We start from the raw sequence: 24,072 nt of genomic DNA on the forward strand, positions 1-24,072 counted from the left end.
AAAAAAAAAAATAAACAAAAATAAATAAAATAAAATAAATCATGAATGCATGTTGAATTTTCTTTCTATCAAAATGATGAAATGATTTTTTCCTTTGGTTCTATTAATGTAATAAATTATATTGATCTGTTTTGATTGCTAAGCCAAAACTGCATTCCTAGAATAAATTCAAATTTGTCAGGATGTATGATGTATTATTAAAAGATTCCCTTATTTAATATGAAAGTATTTTGCTTTGAATTTAAGTAGGGTAGTCTATAGTTTTCTCATATTTATCTTTACCAGGTTTTTGTTATCAAGATACGTTGGCTTCATAAACCGAATAACAAATTGCTCTTCTGCCCTTTTCCTGTTCTCTGGATGAGCTTCTTTAAGATTGGTGTTATTTGGGAGAGTTTTAAATTATAAATTTGATTCCTCCAAGAGTAAAATTCAGAATCCTATTTCTTCTTAGATCAGTCTTGGTAAATGCAGTACTTCTAAGGAGCAGAAGGTTGTTTATAATAGATTTTGAGAGCATTTTTATGTTGGTGGGTCCTGTAATTAAATCCTTTTTAAAACTCGGCCGGGTGCGGTGGCTCACGGCTGTAATTCCAGCACTTTGGGAGGCCGAGGTGGGCGGATCAGGAGGTCAGGAGATTGAGAACATCCTGGCTAACATGGTGAAACCCCGTCTATACTAAAAATACAAAAAAATTAGCCGTGCATGGTGGCGGGCGCTTGTAGTCGCAGCTGCTGGGGAGGCTGAGGCAGGAGAATGGCGTGAACCCGGGAGGTGGAGCTTGTAGTGAGCCAAGATCTCGCCACTGCACTCTCCAACCCGGGCGACAGAGCGAGGCTCCACCTCAAAAAACAAAAAACAAACAAACAAAAACTTAGGATTAGCCGTACCTTCTTTTTTTCTTATTCAATCTCATTAAGAGTTTATCAATATGATTAGTCCTTAAAGGAACCAGTTTTTGGCTTGGTCATCCCTATACTACATGCATTTTTTTCCTACTGCACTAAGTTTTGCTTTTATTGTTTATTATTTCCTTCTTTCTTTAGGTTTAACTTCCTGTTCTGTATAAAAAAATTTCTTAAAAGGTCTACTCAATCTTGTCTTTGAACACCTTGTACAAAGTAAGCATATTTATTTTAAAGTCTCTTTCTGATAATTTCAATATCTGAAGTCCCTTTAGGACTCTTTCTATTTGTTGTTTCTGCTGGGTTTTGGTCAATTAATTTTGTCTCTTTGTGCACCTGGCTATTTTTTATTGTGTGTTGGACCCACATTTGCCAAAGTGTTTACAGAAAAAGTGGTGCTTAGGATATTATTTTCTCCCAGTGAGGATTTTCACATGGCTTCTACCAGTGCCTAAAGGCACTGGCAATCCAGAACCACCTTAATCCAATTTCCAGTACTGAGATTATTTGAAACTGTATACCTATACAGGTCTGTCTACTTTCAATTAACATTTACTACTAGAGAAAAGCCTTTAGAAAGCCAGAACCAAAGTGAGATATATTTACAAACATCCCCTTAGCAGGCCCTGGACTTCAGTTACTATTCCCTCTTCTCAAGAGACTGTTAAAAACACCACAGTACGTTTTAGACTCACAACTATACCCTCTAAATTCAGCAGATTTTCCCATGGAAAGGGTTGCCCCAAACTCTGATCCTCCATTCTCCACTGGTCTTTAGCCTTGAAATTCTTAACTTTTCTTATCAGTTCTCTAAAGTCTTACAGAGATTTATTTTAAAAGAATTTTAAATATTTATCCAGCTCTTCTAGTTATTCTGAGTCCAAATTATGTGGTCTGCCTTTCCTGAAAGCACAAGACTCCTCACACTGTCTCAGCCTTTCATGATTAAGCCATATGCCTTAGTTAATTCCCCACTCTACACTAATATTTCTATTTATTTGTAAAATAGTAAAATATTTTACTCTGTGACTACAGGTTAGAGGTAATATGGGTGCACTGGACAGCGATCTACAGTCCAAGCAGGTCAAATGAGACAAGTGAAGAACAAGAGAGAGATAAAATGTAATGATTGTTAAAATGGAGGGAGGAAAGGGCTGGCAGCTGAGAATCAATCCACAAGTTTGCAGAAGATCAGAGAAATGTTCAAAGTGTCAACAGAATTTCAGTGCTGTCTGTTCCAAGATGGCCGAATAGGAACAGCTCCAGTCTGCAGCTCCTAGTGTGATCGATGCAGAAGACAGGTGATTTCTGCATTTCTAACTGAGGTACGTGGTTCATCTCACTGGGACTGGCTGGACAGTGGGTGCAGCCCATGGAAGGCAAGCCAAAGCAGGGTGGGACATTGTCTTACCTGGGAAGCACAAAGGGCTGGGAGATTTCCCTTTCCTAGCCAAGGGAAGCCATGACAGACTGTACCTGGAAAAACGGGACACTCCTGCCCAAATACTGTACTTTTCCAAAGGTCTTAGCAAATGGCATTCCAGGAGATTAAATCCTGTGCCTGGCTCGGCTGGTCCCATGCCCACGGAGCCTTGCTCACCTGCTAGTGCAGCAGTCTGACATTGACCTGTGAGGCAGCAGCCTGGCAGCGGGAGGGGTGTCCGCCATTGCTGAGGCTTGAGTAAGTAAACGAAGCAGCCGGGGAAGCTTGAACTGGGGCGAGCCCACCACAGGTCAGCAAGGCCTGCTGCCTCTGTAGACTCCACCTCTGGGGGTAGGGCATAGCTGAACAAAAGGCAGCAGAAACATCTGCAGTCTTAAACGTCCCTGTCTGACAGCTCTGAAGAGAGCAGTGGTTCTCCCAGCATGGTGCTTGAGTTCTGAGAACGGACAGACTGCCTCCTCAAGTGGGTCCCTGACCCCCATGTAGCCTGAGAGACACCACCCAGTAGGAGCTGACTGACACTTCATACAGGCGGGTGCCCCTCTGAGACGAAGCTTCCAGAGGAAGGATCAGGCAGCAATATTTGCTGTGCTGCAATATTTGCTGTTCTGCAGCCTCTGCTGGTGATACCCAGGCAAACAGGGTCTGGAGTGGACCTACAGCAAACTCCAACGGACCTGCAGCTGAGGGACCTGACTGTTAAAAGGAAAACTAACAAAGAGTAAGGAATAGCATCAACATCAACAAAAAGGTCATCCATGCCAAAACCCAATCTGTAGGTCACCAACATCAAAGATCAAAGGTAGATAAAACCACAAAGATGGGGCGAAACCAGAGAAGAAAAGCTGAAAATTCTAAAAACCAGAGTGCCTCTTCTCCTCCAAAGATAGCGGCTCCTTGCCAGCAACGGAACAAAGCTGGATGGAGAATGACTTTGACAAGCTGACAGAAGTAGGTTTCAGAAGGTCGTTAACAACAAACTTCTCTGAGCTAAGGAGGATGTTTGAACCCATCGCAAGGAAGCTAAAAACACTGAAAAAAGACTAATAGCTAACTGGAATAAACAGTGTAGCGAATACTTTAAATGACCTGATGGAGTTGAAAACCATGGTACCAGAACTACATATGCATGCACAAACTTCAATTGCTGATTCGATCAAGTGGAAGAAAGGTTATCAGTGATTGAAGATCATATTAATGAAATAAAGTGAGAAGACAAGATTAGGAAAAAAAAAAAGTAAAAATAAACGAACAAAGCCTCCAAGAAATATGGGACTATGTGAAAAGACCAAATGTATGTTTGATTGGTGTACCTGAAAGGGATGGGCAGAATGGATCAAACTGGAAAACACTCTTCAGGATATTATCCAGGAGAACTTCCCTAACCTAGCAAGGCAGGTCAACATTCAAGTTCAGGAAATACAGAGAACACCACAAAGATACTCCTTGAGAAGAGCAACCCCAAGACATATAATCGTCAGATTCAACAAGGTTGAAATGAAGGAAAAAATGTTAAGGGCAGCCAGAGAGAAAGGTAGGGTGACACACAAAGGGAAGCCCATCAGACTAACAGTGGATCTCTCGGCAGAAATTCTACAAGCCAGAAGTGGGGGGGCCGATATTCAACATTCTTAAAGAAAAGAATTTTCAACCCAGAATTTCATATCTAGCCAAACTAAGCTTCACAAGTGAAGGAGAAATAAAATCCTTTACAGACAAGCAAATGCTGAGAGATTTTGTCACCACCAGGCCTGCCTTACAAGAGCTCTTGAAGGAAGCATTAAATATGGAAAGAAACAACTGGTACCAGCCACTGCAAAAACATGCCAAATTGTAAAGACCATCGATGCTAGGAAGAAACTGCATCCACTAATGGGCAAAATAACGAGCTAACATCATAATGACAGGGTGAAATTCACACATAATAATATTAACCTTAAATGTAAATGGGCTAAATGCCCCAATTAAAAGACACAGACTGGCGAACTGGATAGAGTCAAGACCCATCAGTGTGCTGTATTCAGGAGACCCATCTCTCGTGCAAAGACACACATGGGCTCAAAATAAAGGGATGGAGGAAGATCTACCAAGCAAATGGAAAGCAAAAAAAGCAGGGGTTGCAATCCTGGTCTCTGATAAAACAGATATTAAATCAACAAAGATCAAAAGAGACAAAGAAGGCCATTACATAATGGTAAAGGGATCAATTCAACAAGAAGAGCTAACTATCCTAAATATATATGCACCCAAAACAGGAACCCATAGATTCATAAAGCAAGTCCTTAGAAACCTACAAAGAGACTCCCACACAATAATAATGGGAGACTTTAAAACCCCACTGTCAATATTAGACAGATCAATGAGACAAGGATATCCAGGTTAACAAGGATATCCAGGACTTGAACTCAGCTCTGCACCAAGTGGACCTAATAGATATCTACAGAACTCTCTACCCCAAATCAACAGAATATACATTCTTCTCAGCACCACGTTGCACTTATTCCAAAATTGACCACATAGTTGGAAGTAATGCATTCCTCAGCAAATGTAAAAGAACAGAAATCATAACAAACTGTCTCTCAGACCACAGTGCAATCAAATTACAATTCAGGATTAAGAAACTCACTAAAAACCACACAACTACATGGAAACTGAACAACCTGCTCCTGAATGACTACTGAGTAAACAACAAAATGAAGACAGAAATAAAGATGTTCTTTGAAACCAATGAGAACAAAGACACAACGTACCAGAATCTCTAGGACACATTTAAAGCAATGTGTAGAGGGAAATTTATAGCACTAAATGCCCACAAGAGAAAGCAGGAAAGATCTAAAATCGACACCCTAACATCACAATTAAAAGAACTAGAGAAGCAAGAGCAAACAAATTGAAAAGCTAGCAGAAGACAAGAAATAACTAAGATCAGAGCAGAACTGAAGGAGATAGAGACACAAAAAATCCTTCAAAAAATCAGTGAATCCAGGAGCTGGTTTTTTCAAAAGATCAACAAAATTGATAGACCACTAGCAAGTCTAATAAAAAAGAAAAGAGAGAAGAATCAAATAAATGCAATAAAAAATGATAAAGGGGATATCACCACCGACCCCACAGAAATACAAACTACCATCAGAGAATACTATAAACACCTCTATGCAAATAAAGTAGAAAATCTAGAAGAAACGGATGAATTCCTGGACACATACACCCTCCCAAGACTAAATCAAGAAGAAGTTGAATTTCTGAATAGACCAATAACAGGTCCTGAAATGGAGGCAAAAATTAATAGCCTACCAACCAAAAAAAGTCCAGGACCAGACAAATTCACAGCCGAATTCTACCAGATGTACAAAGAGGAGCTGGTACCATTCCTTCTGAAACTATTCCAATCAATAGAGAAAGAGGGAATTTCTTTAACTCATTTTATGAGGCCAGCATCATCCTGATACTAAAGCCTGGCAGAGACACAACAAAAAAAAAGAGTATTTAGACCGATACCCCTGATGAACATCGACGCAAAAATCCTCAATAAAATACTGGAAAACCAAATCCAGCAGCACATCAAAAAGCTTATCCACCACGATCACGTTGGCTTCATCCCTGGGATGCAAGGCTGGTTCAACATATGCAAATCAATAAACGTAATCCATCACATAAACAGAACCAATGACAAAAACCACATGATTATCTCAAAGATGCAGAAAAGACCTTCGACAAAATTCAACAGCCCTTCATCCTAAAACTCTCAATAAACTAGGTATTGACGGGACATATCTCAAAATAATAAGAGCTATTTATGACAAACCCACAGTCAGTATCATACTGAATGGGCAAAAACTGGAAGCATTCCCTTTGAAAACTGGCACAAGACAGGGATGTCCTCTCTCACCACTCCTATTCAACATAGTGTTGGAAGTTCAGGCCAGGGAAATCAGGCAGAAGAAAGAAATAACGGGTATTCAATTAGGAAAAGGGGAAGTCAAATTGACTCTGTTTGTAGATGACATGATTGTATATTTGGAAAACCCCATTGTCTCAGTCCACAATCTCCTTAAGCTGATAAGCAATTTCAGCAAAGTCTCAGGATACAAAGTCAATATGCAAAAATCACAAGCATTCCTATACACCAGTAAGAGACAAACAGAGAGCCAAATCATGAGTGAATTCCCATTCACAATTGCTACAAAGAGAAAAAAATACATAGGAATCCAACTTACAATGGATGTGAAGGACCTCTTCAAGGAGAACTACAAACCACTGCTCAGCGAAATAAAAGAGGACACAAACAAATGGAAGAACATTCGATGCTCATGAATAGAAAGAATCAATATTGTGAAAATGGCCATACTGCCAAAGGTAATTTATAGATTCAATGCCATCCCCATTGAGCTACCAATGACTTTCTTCACAGTATTGGAAGAAACTACTTTAAAGTTCATATGGAACCAAAAAAGAGCCCATATAGCCAAGACAATCCTACGCAAAAAGAACAAAGCTGGAGGTGTCACGCTACCCGACTTCAAATTATACTACGAGGCTATAGTAACCAAAACAGCATAGTACTGGTACCAAAACAGATATAGACCAATGGAACAGAACAGAGGCCTCAGAAATAACACCACACATCTACAACCATCTGATCTTTGACAAACCTGACAAAAACAAGAAATGGGGAAAGGATTCCCTATTTAATAAACGGTACAGGGAAAACTGGCTAGCCATATGTAGAAAGCTGAAACTGGATCCCTTCCTTACACCTTACACAAAAATTAATTCAAGATGAATTAAAGACTTAAATGTTAGACCTAAAACCATTAAAACCTTAGAAGAAAACCTAGGCAATACCTAGGCAATTCAGAACATAGGCATGGGCAAGGACTTCATGACTAAAACACCAAAAGCAATGGCAACAAAAGCCAAAATAGACAAATGGGATCTAATTAAACTAAAGTGCTTCTGCACTGCAAAAGAAACTACTATCAGAGTGAACAGGCAACCTACAGAATGGAAGAAAATTTTTGCAATCTATCCATCTGACAATGAATATCCAGAATCTACTAAGAACTTAAATGAATTTACAAGAAAAAAACAACCCCATCAAAAATGGGCGAGGGATATGAACAGACACTTCTCAAAAGAAGACATTTATGCAGCCAACAGACACATGAAAAAATGCTCATCATCACTGGTCATCAGAGAAATGCAAATCAAAACCGCAATGAGATACCATCTCACACCAGTTAGAATGGTGACCATTAAAAAGTCAGGAAAAAACAGATGCTGGAGAGGATGTGGAGAAATAGGAATGCTTTTACACTGTTGGTGGGAATGTAAACTAGTTTAACCATTGTGGAAGACAATGTCACGATTCCTCAAGGATCTAGAACTAGAAGTACCATTTGACCAACTGATCCCATTACTGGGTATATACCCAAAGGATTATAAATCATGCTACTATAAAGACACATGCACATGTATGTTTATTGTGGCAGTATTCACAATAGCAAAGACTTGGAATCAACCCAAATGTCCATCAATGATAGACTGGATTAGGAAAATGTGGCATATATACACCATGGAATACTATGCAGCCATAAAAAAGGATGAGTACATGTCCTTTGCAGGGACATGGATGAAGCTGGAAACCATCATTCTTAACAAACTATCACAAGGACAGAAAACCAAATACTGCATGTTCTCACTCATATGAGAACTGAACAATGAGAACACTTAGACACAGGGCAGGGAACATCACATACTGGGGCCTGTCGTGGGGTGGGAGACAGGGGGAGGGGCAGCATTAGGAGAAATACCTAATATAAATGATGAGTTAATGAGTGCAGCACACCAACATGGCACATGTATACCTATGTCAGAAAGAAGTTAAAGTGTAATAATAATAAAAGAATTTCAGTGCTACATCTAGACCAATGTTCTTTAGACTCATGTATCTTAATTTGTAAAAAAATTTTGAGCATTCACCCTCAAAAATTTGTATATTTATTCAAATTTATATAAATTATGTGCATCACTAGTCTTGATTTTTTTTGTTCTTTCATTCAGTCTTTTATTTTCAGATTAAAAGATAAACAGAAATAGAAGTTTAGACGCTTTCTCCTTATACTCGAACGGGCCATCACTGTGCCATTTTGGAGACCACTGTTCTAAAAGACAGTAAGTAAAGAAACTGGCCCTGCATGGACCAGAAGTCGGAAAAGTTGGGCAGGAGGAGGTTGAAAGATTTGATCTAATGGTAAGTAACATGATCCTATTAAGGGCATCTTAGCTTGAGTGTGGAGAAGGCAATAATCATGAAGCCGGGCCAGGAAAGAAAAGATACGTATTCATCAGCCTTTTTTTTTTTTTTTTTTTTGAGATGTAGTGTGGCTCTGTCGCTCAGGCTGGAGTGCAGTGGTGCGATCTCGGCTCACTGCAACCTCTGCATCCCAGGTTCGAGCAATTCTCCTGCCTCAGCCTTCTGAGTAGCTGGGACTACAGGCATGCACCACCATGCCTGGGTAATTTTTGAGACCAGGTTTCACAATGTTGGCCAGGCTGGCCTCAAACTTCCTGACCTCAGGTGATCCACCCGCCTTGGCCTCCCAAAGTGCTGGGATTATAGGCATGAGCCACTGTTTCCGGCCCATATTTATTAGTAGTTTAAAGGGGCATACAGAGCTGTTCTAGTATCTTGAGGTTGCATGTAGATAGGTCTTACAATTAAATTCCTATGAGCTGAAAGATATCTTAGGAAGTCATCTATTCCGATCCTTATCTAAGTCATAGTTGCATTCAGTGTGTTTATCAGTTAGTTTTGGAACTCTGGGTTGCTATCTGTGGTAGTTAAAGTATGTCTACAGTTTCTTTGAAGGGATTTAAAAGATGAAGACTAACTCTCCTTCCCTTGAATGTGGGTAGACTTAGTGACATGTGTCAATTTACAGAATAGTTAATAGCAGGCATTGTAGCTTTCTCAGGCCTCCTCTTCTTCCCACCATACCAAAGGAATCACTTGTTCTGGGGAAACCCAGATACCATATCATAAGGATATGAAAGCAGCACTATGGAGAGGTTCATATGGTGAAGAACCAAGGCTTCCTGTTAATAGCCATGAGAATGAGTCATCTTAGTAGGTTCTCTAGCTAAATCAAGTCTTCAGATTTATAGTCTTCGTCAACATTTTGCCTACAGACTCATAAGTTGCAAAACTTCTCAGCTAAGTTGTTCCAAATTCCTGATCCATAGAAACTATGAAATATTTAATGGTTTTTTTTTAAGCCTCTTAATTTTGGAGTCATTTGTTATGCAGTAACAGGTAAGTAATACAGAATTTTGGTATCCTGGGGTGGGGTGCTGACCTAAAGAAAAACCTAAAGTACGTGAATGGTTTGAAACCTTGTAGTGGGCAGAAGCTGGAAGGACTTGGAAGAATTTGTTAATGAAAACTTGGAGACTCTTAAACTGTTTGTAGAAGCATGGTGGCCTTTGAGGAGACTGCTCGTGAAGGCTTAAAGCAAAGTGAATGCACAAGGATGTTCGCCGTAGCATTATTCATAATAGCCAAGAGGTGGAAAAAAACACACATGTCCTTCAAGTGATTAAGTGGATAAACAAAATGTGTTATATGTATACAATGGCATATTATTTGGTGATAAAGGAACTAAGTACTGATACTTGATATAATGTGGATAAACCTTGAAAACATTAAGCTAGGTAAAAGAAGTTAGTCACAAAAAACTAATGCACGATGTTAATGGGTGAAACTGTGAGGGGTGGCAGAAAGGAGGGTATATGAGAACTCTATGCTTAATCTTTCTATAAGTCTAAACTCCTCTAAAAGTCTACCAATTTCTTTTTTCATTTTTATTTTTTATTTTACTTTAAATTCTAGGGTGCATGTGCAGAACGTGTAGGTTTGTTACACAGGTATACATGTGTCATGGTGGTTTGCTGCACCTATCAATACATCATCTAGGTTTTAAGCCCCATATGCATTAGGTATTTGTCATAATGCTCTCCCTCCCCTTGCCCCTGACCCCTCAACAGGCCCTAGTGTATGATGTTACCCTCCCTGTGTCCATGTGTTCTCATTGTTCAACCCCCACTTATGAGTGAGAACATGTAGTGTTTGGTTTCCTGCTCCCGTGTTAGTTTGCTGAGAATGATGGTTTCCAACTTCATCCACATCCTTGCAAAGGACATGAACTCATTATTTTTTTATGGCTGCATAGTATTCCATGGTGTATATGTGCCACATTTACTTTATCCAGTCTATCATTTGATGGGCATTTGGGTTGGTTCCAAGTCTTTGCTATTGTAAATAGTGCTGCAATAAACATACATGTGCATGTATCTTTATAGAATGATTTATAATTCTTTGGGTATATACCTTGTAATGGGATTGCTGGGTCAAATGGTATTTCTGGTTCTAGATCCTTGAGGAATTGCCACACTATCTTTCACAATGGTTGAACTAATTTACACTCCCACCAACAGTGTAAAAGTTTTCCTATTTCTCCACATCCTCACCATCATTTGTTGTTTCCTGACTAAAAGTCCATCGATTACAAAAGATAATACCATTTATGGTAGCACAAAAATATAAAATACGGAGATATCTGACAAATATATACAAGACCTCTACATTGAAAACTACAAAACAGTGCTCTGGGAAATTAAAGGTGACCTTAATAAACTGAAAGATATAACACACTCATGGATGGTACTACCTAATAGTAGTAAGATGTCAATTTTCTTCAAATTGATTTATATATTCAATGTAATCCCAATGAAAATTCTAGTAGGCTTTTTTTTTTTTCTTGTAGAAATTGATTAGTTGATCCTAAAATTTACATGGAAATGCAGATGACCTAGAACAGACCAAACAACTTTAAAAAATGTTGGAGGACTTACACTTGACTTCAAGACTTATAAAACCATAGTGATCAAAACACTAGTATTGATGTAAAGATAGACAAATAGATGAATGGGACAGAATAGAGAATAGAGAATAAACCCACGTATATATGGGCAATTGATTTTCAACAAAAGTTCAAGGTCAATTCAGTAGGGAAAGGATTGTCTTTTCAACAAATGGTCTAGACCAAACAGCCATCAACATGGAAATATGTGTACTTTGATCCATACTTTGTACTACAGTTATGCCCTATTTAACAATGTTTCAGTAACCAATGGACTGCATACACAAAGATGGTGTCATAGGATTAATTATAATGGAGCTGAAAAATTCCTATGACCTGGTGACATTGTAGCCGTGATAATGTCGTAGAGCAACACATTACTCATGCATTTGTAGTGATGCTGGTGTAAACAAACCTACACTGACAGTTTTATAAAAGTATAGCATATACAACTATGTATAGTACATAATATTTGATAACAATAAATGACTATATATTTATTATCCTGTAATTTTTATTGTTATTTTAGAGGGTACTCCTACTTATAAAAAGAAAATTTTAATTGTAAAATAGCCTCAGACAGGTCCGTCTGGAGGCATTCCAGAAGAAGGCATTGTTATCATAAGAGATGACAGCTCCATGCATGTTATTGTCCCTGAAGACCTACCAGTGGAACAAGATGTGGAAGTGGAAGACAGTGATATTGATGATCTTGACCTTGTGTTGGCTTAGGCTTTGCTGTGATTTTGTCTTCTTTTTAAGAAAAAAACTTTAAAAGGAAAAAAAAGTTTCAAAGTAGAAAAAAGCTTACAGAATAAAGATATAAAGAAAGAAAATATTTTTGAATATTTTTGTACAGTTGTACAATATGTTTGTGTTTTAAGCTAGGTGTGATTACAAAACAGTCAAAAGTTAAAAATTAAAAAGTTTATAAAGTAAAAAAGTTATAGTAAGCCAAGCTTATTATTAAAGAGAGAAAACATTTAAATACACTTAGTGCAGCATAAATGCACAGTGTTTATAAATCCTACGGCAGTGTAATGTCCTAGGCCTTCACATTAACTCACCACTCATTCTCTGAGTCAGAGTGACTTCCAGTCCTGCGAGCTCCATTCATGGTAAGTGCCTATACAGGTATACCACTTATTATCTTTTATATCTTTTTTTTCTTTTTTTTTTGAGATGGAGTCTCATTCTGTCACCTAGGCTGGAGTGCAGTGGCACAATCTGGGCTCACTGCAAGCTCCGCTTCCCGGGTTCATGCCATTCTTCTGCCTCAGCCTCCCGAGTAGCTGGGACTACAGGCAACTGCCACCACACCCAGTCAATTTTTTGTATTTTTAGTAGAGACAGGGTTTCACCATGTTAGCCAGGATGGTCTCGATCTCTTTTATACCATATTTTTACTGTACCTTTTTTATGTTTAGATATGTTTAAATACACAAATACTTACCTGGGTAAGCCTGCAATATTCAGTATGGTAATATGCTGTATAGGATTATAGTCTAGGAACAATAGTCAATACCAGGGGTATCCAATCTTTTGGCTTCCCTGGGTCACACTGGAAGAAGAATTGTCTTGGGTCATACATAAAATACGCTAACACTAACGATAGCTGATGAGCTAAAAAAAAAAAAAAATCACAAAAAAAATCTCATGATGTTTTAAGAAGGTTTATGAATTTGTGTTGGGGCACATTCAGAGCTGTCCTGGGCCTCATGTGACCCACTGGCCACAGATTGGACAAGCTTGGGTCATACCACATACCCTAGGTGTATAGTAGACTATACTAGCTAGCTTTGGGCAAGCTTTGTGTAAGAACACTCCATAGTATTTGCACAACGATAAAATCACCTAGCAACACATTTCTCAGAATGTATCCCCATTGTTAAGGGATGTGTGACTGTATATATAAACATTAAGTCAAAGTGAATCACACCTTAATGTAAAATCTTAAAACTAAAAAATTTCTTAAAAAAAACCACATAGAAGATCTTTGTGACTTTGAGTCAGGCAAAGATTTCTTAGATCCAATAACTTGATTCAAAAATGAAAAAAGTTAGTAAGTTAGACTTTCCCAAAATTTAAGTTTTGTTTTTTGAAAGACACCATTAAGAGAACAAAAAAAACATAAGCTACCATTTGAAAGAAATGTTTACAAATCATATATCTGATAAAGGATTTGTATCCAAAGAATATAAAGAGGCCTCAAAATTCAATAGTAAATAACAAACAACACAATAAAAATGGATAAAAGGATTTGAACGTATACTGCACCAAAGAATATATACAGATGACAAATAAGCACATGAAACAATGCTCAACATCATTATTAATTAAATGTAAATCAAAACCACAAAGTAACACTGCAAACTATTAGAATGGCTAAAATTAGAGAGTGACCACACCAAGTGTTAGCAAGGATACGGAGTTAACAGGATAGTTTATGCACTACTTGTAGGGTGTAAAATGGCACAACCAGTTTGGAAAACAGTTTGGCAGTTTTCAAAAAGTTGAACATACACCTATCACATGACTTAGCCATTCCACTTCCAGATATTTGCTCAAGCAAAATAATAGTATATGGTTATAAAATACTTGTGGTATATCTATATAATGGAATACTACTTAGCAATAAAAGGAATAAACTACTGATATATACAACATGGATAAATCTGAAAATGCATATTTTGATTGAAAGAAGTTAGACAAAAAAGTACATAGAGAATATTATTTCATTTAAATAAGATTTAGAAAATACAACTATTTTATAGTGGTAGAAAACTTTAGTGGTTGCCAGGGGATCAGAGAGGGGGTTAACAAGGGGCATGAGAACATGTTGGGCCTCGAAGAATATGTTCACTATCTAGATTGTAGTGACGTTTTCACAGGTATAGACATATGTCAAAACATGTCAAATTGTTAACTTTAAATTATTCTGCAATAAAGCTATTACAAATGTTTTTGTTTCTGTTCAAATTACTGTTTGTGGATTCTATCTCTTGACTGGGTCCTTTCTGCTACATACCACCAAATCACATTGCACTGTTTCATAATATGTTCATAGCTCTTATCTGGAATTTTGCCCATTATTTAAATGTGCATCTGTGCTCTTCATGTTATCATAGATTCATCCTCAAAAAAATTGCCTTTTTCATTGTTATTCTTTTTCCCCTTAGTTTACAAACAATGTGATTATTCACTTAAGCAAAAGCCAGTTTCATTCATTACTTCAGCAACTGTTTGTTGAATGCTTATTATTTTGCCCATTACTATGCAAAGTATTAGGCATATAGAGATGAATCTATGGCCCCTGCTCTGCCAGGCATCTTTCCAACTACTGTTATACTTATTGCCCTTCATTTTGCAGTGGAATCTTATTCATGTCTCAAAACATAGCTCAGCTACTTGGTCAAGCTTTTCCTGACCCAATAGACTATTGCCTATTTGGTTCTTCCTAGGATTTTGTTTATATTATATAACAGACTCTGCTAATTTTCTCCCTGAATTCAGTCATCCCTTTCACCTTTTAGTAAAAGAATCAACCCCATATATCTCCCATCCTTGATATTTAGTTAGCCAGCCACGTGGACACCCAACTGGAGACTTTATTCCTCAGCCTTTTTTTACAGCTAGGTATGGCCATGTGATTTCAGTATAATACGGTAAGAGTGAAAGTGCTTTGTGCAACTTTTGGGTCATCTCCTTAAAGATGAAGTCACCAGTCTGGTACTTGCTCTTTCTTCTTCCCTGTTGCTGGAATATAGATATGGAGGTGGGTCCGGTTGAATCATGTGGTCAATGATAACACCTTAGGAGATGGCAGAAAGACAAAAATGAAAAAAACTTGGGTCCTTAAATACCTGCTGGTCCTGAAGCGCTCATCCTGAACTGTTCTGCATGAGAGAAATAATCCTCAATCTTATTTAAACATGGCATTTTTTGGGTCTTTATCCATCTGTCTACCTCTCTCTCCCTCTTTGTTTTTTAACAGCAACTTCTTTTGTAGCTAATAAAACTAGCACTATTAATAGAAATTTCACTAATAGAAATTTCCTTATACATAGCAACTAGATCTTGCTTTCTCTGTATTAGAAAGACATCTGGGGGAAAAAAAGTGGCAAATGTCTAATACAACAAAGTCACATCAATTTTCTGGCTATCTACTATGTGTAAGGATTAAGAAGTTATACTTCTGGTCATTTTAATTATTGTAACCCAGTTCTAAAAACTGTTTTCTATTTTACTGATTTCTGCTCTTTATTCCTTTCTTCCTTCTACTTCATTGGGCTAATTTTGCCTGCTTTTTGTATTTTTTTTTTTTTTTAGGGCTTCTTTACATGCGGAACTTCTACAGTAATTTCCTGAAATATTAGCATCTAATGCAATAACTGCTTCTAAGTACTGCTATGGCTGCATTAACATACTTGGAAATCAGTAACTCTAAAAGCAATTGTTACTAATTCCTAACAACTGCATTGTGTCAGAAGATGTAGTCTGTTTAAAAACAATCCTCTGAAAATTTTCTTTATTTGTGGTCCATTATGTGGCCACTTTCTATAAATGTTTCAAGAGAGCTAGAAAATAATGTGTATTCTGAAGCAATATTCCCTTTTGTACATTATTATCAAACTTGTTAATTGTGTTTTTGTACATTATATCAAACTTGTTAATTGTGGGGTTCAAATCTTCTACATTCTTATTAAATGTTAACATGCTTTAATCAGTTATTGAGAGAACTGTATTAAAATCTCTCACTATATGTAATTGCTTACTTATTCTAGGTCTACCAATTTTTGCTTCATATATTTTGAGTATATGTTATTAGGTCTATGCAAGTTAGGGATTGTTAAATTTTACTGATAAATTGAGGTTTTTGTGTTATGTGGAGATTCTATGCCTAGTAATACATTTTGCCTTAACAATTTGATTGTCTAATTTTTTAAATTATTATACTTTAAGTTCTAGGGTACATGTGCACGATGTGCAGGTTTGTTACATAAGTATACACATGCCATGTTGGTTTGCTGCACCCATCAACTCATCATTTACATTAGGTATTTCTCCTAATGCTATCCCTCCCCCTATCTCCCACCCCCGACTGGCCTTGTTGTGTGATGTTCCCTGCCCTGTGTCCATGTGTTCTCATTGTTCAACTCCCACCTATGAGTGTGAACATGTGGTGTCTGGTTTTCTGTTCTTGTGGTAGTTTGCTAAGAATGATGGTTTCCAGCTTCATCCATGTCCCTGCAAAGGACATGAACTCATCCTTTTTTATGGCTGCATAGTATTCCATGGTGTATATGTGCCACATTTACTTTATTCAGTCTATCATTGATGGGCATTCGAGTTGGTTCCAAGTCTTTGCTATTGTAAATAGCGCTGCAATAAACATACATGTGCATGTGTCTTTATAGTAGAATGATTTATACTCCTTTGGGTATATGCCCAGTAATGGGATTGCTGGGTTAAATGGTATTTCTAGTTCTAGATTCTTACTCTGTCACCCAGGCTGGAGTGCAGTGGTGCAATCTTGCCTCACTGCAACCTCCGCCTCCCGGGTTCTAGCAATTCTCCTTCCTCAGCCTCCCCAGTAGCTGGGATTACAGGTGCACAATGCCACGCCTGGCTAATTTTTTGTATTTTAGTAGAAATGAGCTTTCACTGAGTTGCCCAGGCTGGTCTTGAACTCCTGAGTTGAGGCAATCCACCCACCTTGACCTCCCAAAGTGCTAGGATTACAGGCGTGAGCCACCGCACCTGGCCTGATTGTCCAATATTTTTAAGATGTTTCTTACATAAGTAGCATATGATTGAATTTCTTTTTTGACCCAGTTTGACAAACATAGTTTTTTAGGCGAAGTATTTGACTTTTTGCATTATTTCAATACAATTATTGATACATCTGCATTTTATTTCTCCTATCTCTTATACCATCTTTTTTTTTTTTTTTTTTTAATATCCTGCCAGTCCATGTTTCTCTTTCTTTCCTTTCTTATCTCCTTTGGGTTGGGTTTTTTTTTTTTTTTTTCCTAATTCCATCTTTTCCTCTACTGGTTTGGAAGTTAATACCCTTTCTTATCCTGTTAGTAGTTTCCCTAAAAATTTTAACATGTATAATTAATGTCTTAAAAACCACAGTTTATCTTGTGTCTTTACCTTCTTCCCAAACAATACAAGGGCCATAGAATGCTTTTCCAAGCACCTTTTACCTGCTCATCAAAGTTATATACTATGTTCTTATGTATTTTAATTTTACCTTTATTGTTTAACATAAGACATTATTATTGTTGTTTTATTCCTTCAATATTTATTTAGATTTATTCATATATTTACAACTTCCTATGTTCCTCACTCTTCATATTATAGGTCTTACATCTGGGCTCACTTATCTTTTGCCATAAGTATGTCCTTTAGAATTTCCTTGGGTGAAGGTCTGCAGGTAGCAATGTCTTTCAGTTTTTGTTTGTCAGAAGGACATTTCCCTCAGTCCACTGAAGATAAGATTCTTCCTTATGTCCTCACTTGTTGCTGTTGAGAAATCAGCTCTTGCTTTTTTAATGGTAATACCTTTTCTGTCTGCTTTTAAGATCTCTTTGTGTTGAATGCTCTGAAGTATTACCATAATGCATCCAGTACTGAATTTATTTTTCTTTATCCTCTTTTAGTTTTGGGGAGACTTCTTCATTCTGTAAAATTGATCTCTCCATTAGTTATATAAAATACTCAGTATCATCTCTTCAAATATTGCCTCTATTTGCCCTTTGGTCTCCTCCTAGAATTTGATTAGACTTTTATTAGATCTTGTAAGTTCCCTATCTCTTTTTGGGCTGAGTTCTAAATAATTTTTTTTAATGCTATCTTTCAAGTCACTAATGTTCATTTTAGCTATGTCAAATCTGCTATAAAATATGTCAAGTTTTTAAGGTTAACTATTATATTTTTCATTTCTACATCTTCTTTGTTTTTGAATCACATGTTCTTTATATTTTCAAGCCCATCATTTCTTGAAATATATTACATACACTTACTTAACATTTAGTGTCTGAATAAATTCTGAACTTTTTGTGGATCTCATTCTGTTGTCTGAAGTTTCTACTAGCTTTTGGTCAGGATGTCTGAATTCAGTGCATATGTGTCTTCTGAGCTGTTCTTTTTCTTTTTATACTTTCCTTGAGGACTGGGAATGAAAGTAGGATTCTCCTGGAAAGATTTATGTTTGTTTGTATCAGGCTTCTGTAGGCACTTAAGATCGAGGACCATTTCCAACTAAACTCTTTTATTGTTTGTTATTGCATACAAAATTGTTCATAATTGTCAAAACTTGAAAGTGACAATGATGTCCCTCAATTTTTTTCTTATGTGAATTTTCTGTGTTCTGGTCCTTTTTTTTTTTTCCTGTTAGTTTGTTGGCCTTTTATTACAGATTTAAAGCACTTTTTCACATATCATATGCTATAGATGCTGTTCATATTTTTCTCTGATGCATAAGTAGACTGCTACATTGCACAGGGTGCTCACATATTGTCTGTGAACACATACTACTCATATTTTCCTCCAAGACTATCATTGCAACTAAATCCTTGGCTGGAAGATTTGGAGACCACTCAGGCAGTGTGAATTTAGACTTCTAACTGATGGGAAGGCTGCCTTGTTGCTAGAGTTCCCAAGAGATGCTCTTGTTCCCAAATATTTTGTGCCATGATTCAAGAAAGGTTCCCTTGTAGTCCACTGATGGAAATGAGGTGACCCTGCTTATTTCTAATTATTCCTGCCACTAAGGATGTGTTCCTTTGGGCCCTCAACTACACGGAATAGTCTTGTTAGACCCTCCCTACCTTGGGAAAACCTTAAGTTTTACATTATCTTCCATGAACTTTGTGAGATTTCAAAAGCAATGCTCCAGTTCACTCAATTTAACAAATGTCCTTAGGGTTAAAGCCTGACTTAGTGCTCCACTTACTTATCTTAGTTCATACCCTTATTTATTCCCTGGCTTAAGTATTCCTTGCATTTTTGCAAGTCATAGGAACATATGAAAAAAATATTTTTGTATTATATCCAACATTTTTCGTTGTTTTTAGTGAGGGGATCAGTTTGGACTCCTAGGCTGCCATAGTGACAGAAATTGATGTGTTCCATTACATAACAACTTTTTGTCATTCATTCCCAAATTACATGTGTAATCTTTAAAAAGGTATAGGTTTATGATAATAATATGTTCTCCAAAAGACTCTAAGTTTGCCTAGGAGGGTTTTAGAAACAATTATTCCGGCCAAAACCAAAGTGGATTTTAATAAACACTAATTAAAACTTTATATAGACCACATCCACTCAAGGTTGGATCATACTGAAAAACAAGTAGTAGAAAGGGTACTGGACACAAATCTAAGGGTCCTGAGGTCTAGTTCTATTACTTTGCTGTGTAATATTGGGTAAGCACCTTAATTGGCTAGCTCTAGGTTTCCTATATATATAAAATGGAGGGACCAGACATAGTGGCTCATGCCTATAATCCCAGCACTTTGGGAGGCCGAGGTGGGTGGATCACAAGGTTTGGAGTTCAATATCAGCCTGGTCAACATGGTGAAACCCCATCTCTACTAAAAATACAAAAAATAGCTGGGTGTGGTGATGGGCACCTGAAATCCTGGCTACTCAGGAGGCTGAGGTAGGAGAATCATTTGAACTTGGGAGAAGGAAGGTGCAGTGAGTTGAGATCATGCCACTGTTCTCCAGCCTCAGCAACAGGGTGAGATTCCATCTAAAAAAAAAAAGGAGGGGTTGGCCCAGATGATCCCTTCAGGACTGTGATTATTGCACAGAAGTAACAGATACAAACAGAGCACACCCAAGATGAGAGTTTCTAATGAGTAAGACATTCGTTAAGGTTAGCTTACTCTCACATTTTAACATACTGCAGCATAATGTTTTAAACAAACTTACATTCTGGCGTGGCCATATTCTTCTTAAAAAAGTCAATATAAAATATTTTTGTATATCAAAATGATTCTCAATGATTTCTCAATATTTGAGCATCTTGTTAGTTTTCTGAGAACTTCAGTATTTCTTTTGTTCTGTTTGGCATTTCAAATTCTTTAATGTAGCTATTAACATAATTTAGGGAGTATCTGAGTTTTGTGTGAAAAAATACTAATACTCAAAAGCTGCAACTGTACTATCTGCCTGGAGTTTATGTGAATAATTTGAAAATATAACCATTAAAAACTATCAGCATATTGCATTAATCATTTTTTAAAAATCAACCTAATACCATGCAGATTAAACTGTCCAAAGTAAGTTTTAATGCAACATATTCACAGGTTTACACTATAGAGTTGTGAAAAGAATATCTTTCCCAAATTTGATTAAGTGCTGCAAGATGTTGAAGAAACTCAGCACTCAAATGAATTATATGTTTGATGTCATTTTTGGCAAAACTTCAGAAAATGTCACATAAAAGAAAAACATCTTACTTAAAATAAGGTCTTGACAGCAGTCTGGAAAAGTTAACAACTCCATTCCCAAATAGGAACACTGGTTACAATCAAACTTCTAATGATGATATTAGTTCCTCTCTTGAGACAATCTAAATATCCAAACAAAACAAAACAATAAAACACATGTGTGTGCGCATGCACACATGCACATGTGCGTGCACACATACACAAAACCTTCAGCTCTTCTACTTTCCAAGAATGGACAAATTTGTAATTATTTCAATGTAGGCTCCAAATACCTAACTGAATCTCATCTTTCCTTGCAGAATTTTTAGTGGCCAGTTGAGAAAGGAAGAGGTAACAAACTACAACATGATCTCAGGATTTATTTTAATGACTTTTTAAATGATTTTTTTTTTAAAAGAATGAGAGATATAGAGAATTCTCATCAGCAATGAAAATGTAGTCCCTGGCTATCATTGCTCCCACATATTCTAAACCCTAGAGCTGAAATAGTGGGAATTTTTAATGTCTTAACTACATTTGTATGGTCTTTACATCCATCATCCTCTATATCTCATGTTGTGTGATGTAAGAGAATTAAGAAGACATACTCCTAAAGCAAGTTGCCCCCTTAAGAATTATTGGTCAATTTCAATATAAACATTCTTTTAAAAAGGCATATTATATACAAAATTGTAACAAAATGACATTATGGGGAAAAAAACACATGTGTGTCTCTAGCATGAAAAGAAACAAGTCCAGAAAAAATAAATATCACGAAGTTAACTGGTTATCTTTGGCGAAGTATTATGGGGTAATACTTCTTTTTATCCTTTATGCCTTTCTATATTTCTGATATTTTTGCAAAGAATAAATGTTACTTTTACAATGTAAGAAATACAGCTTTTTTTTTTTTTTTTTTTTTTTTTAAATAAAGAGACAATAGCGACTCAAAACTGATATTTACCTGTATGAACTAAGCAATCTATTTTTACCAGGTCAAGAATGACACAGGTATTAGTAATAGGAGGACAAACTGCAGTTACTAAAAATATAGCTAAAGGCTCTTGTCAAATTCTCAACATTGAAATTACAACCACCAGGCCAGAAAGAAGGGTTATTATAAAACTGTGTTAAGACAGCAAAGGGATGCAGACAGATATCCTAAATACATTGGTTCTTAAAAGCTGCAACAGATGGGCTGGGTGCGGTGGCTCATGCCTGTAATCCCAGCACTCTGGGAGGCTGAGGCAGCCAGATCACTCAAGGTCAGGAGCTCGAGACCTGCCTGGCCAATATGGCGAAAACCGGTCTGTACTAAAAACAAAAAAGTTAGCCGGGTGTGGTGGCACATGCCTGTAATCCCAGCTACTCAGGGGGCCGAGGCAAGAGAATTGCTTGAACACAGGAGGCGGAGGTTGCAGTGAGCTGAGATCGCACCACTGCACTCCAGCCTGGGAGACAAAGCGAGACTCTGTCTCAACACCACCACTACCACCACCACCAACAAAGTATCCTAAGCAACATTAGGAGGTCTGTAAGGTGACCCAGAATTTAAGACATAAAAATATGTGAATTGGTTAGAATTTATTTTTTATTGCTCATAAAAGTTAAATATGCCTATAATGTAGGGTTCACAAAGTAAAGCTCAACAAGATTCACTAATTGTGACTTAGAAGAAAGTTTGAGACAGATTGTCTAAAAAAGAACAAAGTACTTTATGGACTCTTAAAGATGATCATCTCTTATCTACTTTACCAAAAGATTAAATTCTTGATGTAATTGTGAGGGTATGTTCATCTTCACATTTGCTACAGACTTTTAAAAATCTTTACTATTTAAGAAATTATATTATTGAAAGATACCTTGTTTAAAATATTGCATGGTTTCTAGCACTTAAATGTAGTAAAGGGTTCAAGAAAATTTCAGTTGAGAGGCCGATTGTCCTAGCTACAGAATAAAGTTCTTTTTTTCCAGGACTTTCAGGAAATGAGTTATTCCACACAATTGAATAGTCTAGATAAGAGAACCTTATCTTTAACTGATGAAAATGATTCATTTTTTTAAACTAATTAGGCTGGAATCATTGCCCATTCTCTATCTTATTAAAGAATAATAAATACAATTTAACGTTCTTTTAATGAATCAGGGTCATTATAATAGGCAGGGATAACTTTATCTTTTAAAGATATACACATTCAGAGTAAAGCATGTATAACAAGTATTTCCATAATATTTGACTCTTATGTTCTTGTGTTTCCTGACCTAGTGTCAGCTGGTTGGCGATCACCTCTTGCTGCTACCAAAATGAATGAATGTCTCTAGCCATGCTTTTCTCTCACACTTAAAAAAAATTTCTTTTTAGCCCAATAAAATACTGGGCTAGAAAGGTTCACAGGCCAGTGCCTTTTCTGGTTTTTCTTTTGCTTGTTTATTTATTTATTAAATTATTGAGATATACTTCACCCTTTTACCATAAAATTCACCATAAAATTCACCTTTTCAGAGTATACACTCCGTCACTTTTATTCTTTAATTGGATTTTAGCTTAGAAAACCAGATAATCAATTTGTTAGTGGCCCTGCCCAAAGTAAGAAGAACTAGAAAATGATGGCTGGCCTGAGATGCATCCTACGAATCAAGTGCAAATATACTTTCACTTAACATAAATAAAGTAAAAATTAGCACATAGATTAAGAGTAGAAAGAAAAATAGGTCTGATACTTCTGGGTTCCAAGAAAAAAAATAACTCAATAGTACCTAAAGAAAGTTAACTGCTTTGGAAAAGAGAACCAGTTTGCTCAATAAGATAATTTTACATGGTATTAAGTAGAACACAGAGCTAACACTCAAAGAGGGTTTTTGTTTCTTATACCAACTAAGACCAAGCTTGTTTAATACTATATATTAGCCAGATGAAAACTACTCGAAAACTATATACTTTCACAACCTATTAAGCCTGAGGGACTCTAGTCTGATTTAATCCAGTATTAAAAAGATAGTCTGAAGAAACGTGAAATAGCCCAGTGCAACTTGAGAGGTACTAGGCATCTCAGGGATATGTTTCATGAAGAGGCTTTAAAATTATTTCTTGATTTACAAGCTCAGCCTGACCCTTCTCCTCTAATTTCTGGCACCAGTCATAGAGCAGGTATTGTCTGCCTAGAACTTTGAAAGAGGACCTAACACCTTATCTCTTTAAAGCTGATTAGAGAATATGTCCAAACCTGTCATCTCTAGGTAACTACGTTTAGTTTGGTACTAGTTTTGATATGAAACTTAAAGAAATCTGGAAAAGACTTAAGAGACATGATTTAATGAAAAGGATTACATAGTTTATTAAAGAACCTGACAGAGC

The 24,072-nt window shown here is 36.8% G+C and overlaps 1 protein-coding gene across 2 annotated transcripts in view; it reads right to left on the reverse strand.

The window, feature by feature from the left end:
- CWC27 (CWC27 spliceosome-associated protein homolog (S. cerevisiae)) overlaps nucleotides 1-24,072 on the reverse strand; it is a 280,660-nt gene that overhangs the window by 121,061 nt on the left and 135,527 nt on the right. The gene's annotated exons all lie outside the window — the stretch shown is intronic.

The sequence above is a fragment of the Mandrillus leucophaeus genome, unplaced genomic scaffold, assembly GCF_000951045.1.
Source record: "Mandrillus leucophaeus isolate KB7577 unplaced genomic scaffold, Mleu.le_1.0 Scaffold771, whole genome shotgun sequence".
Taxonomy (NCBI): Eukaryota; Metazoa; Chordata; class Mammalia; order Primates; family Cercopithecidae; genus Mandrillus; species Mandrillus leucophaeus.